The sequence below is a fragment of the Monopterus albus genome, unplaced genomic scaffold (genome assembly GCF_001952655.1).
Source record: "Monopterus albus unplaced genomic scaffold, M_albus_1.0 scaffold121.1, whole genome shotgun sequence".
In the NCBI taxonomy this organism is placed as follows: domain Eukaryota; kingdom Metazoa; phylum Chordata; class Actinopteri; order Synbranchiformes; family Synbranchidae; genus Monopterus; species Monopterus albus.
The window spans coordinates 1,915,536-1,915,809 of NW_018128001.1; positions in this window are offsets into that span (position 1 = coordinate 1,915,536).

The window sequence follows — 274 nt, forward strand, 5'->3', positions numbered from 1 at the left end:
GAGAGGTGTGAGGTCCAGTGTTCTGTGTCTGTCCATAGGGGGGAGGTTGTGTGTGTGACTAGGGATTGGGGGGGTGATTGATTTCACAGTCTGTTTGTTTTAGTCTTTATATTCCTGTACCTTTTCCTGGAGGGAAGAGGCACAAACAGACTGTTGCCTGGGTGGGTGAGGTCTGCAGCAATCTGTCCGGCCCTCCTCTGGATCCGGTCAGTGTATAGTGAGTCCAGATCCAGAAGAGGACTCCCTACGATGCCCTGAGCTGTTCTCACCACCC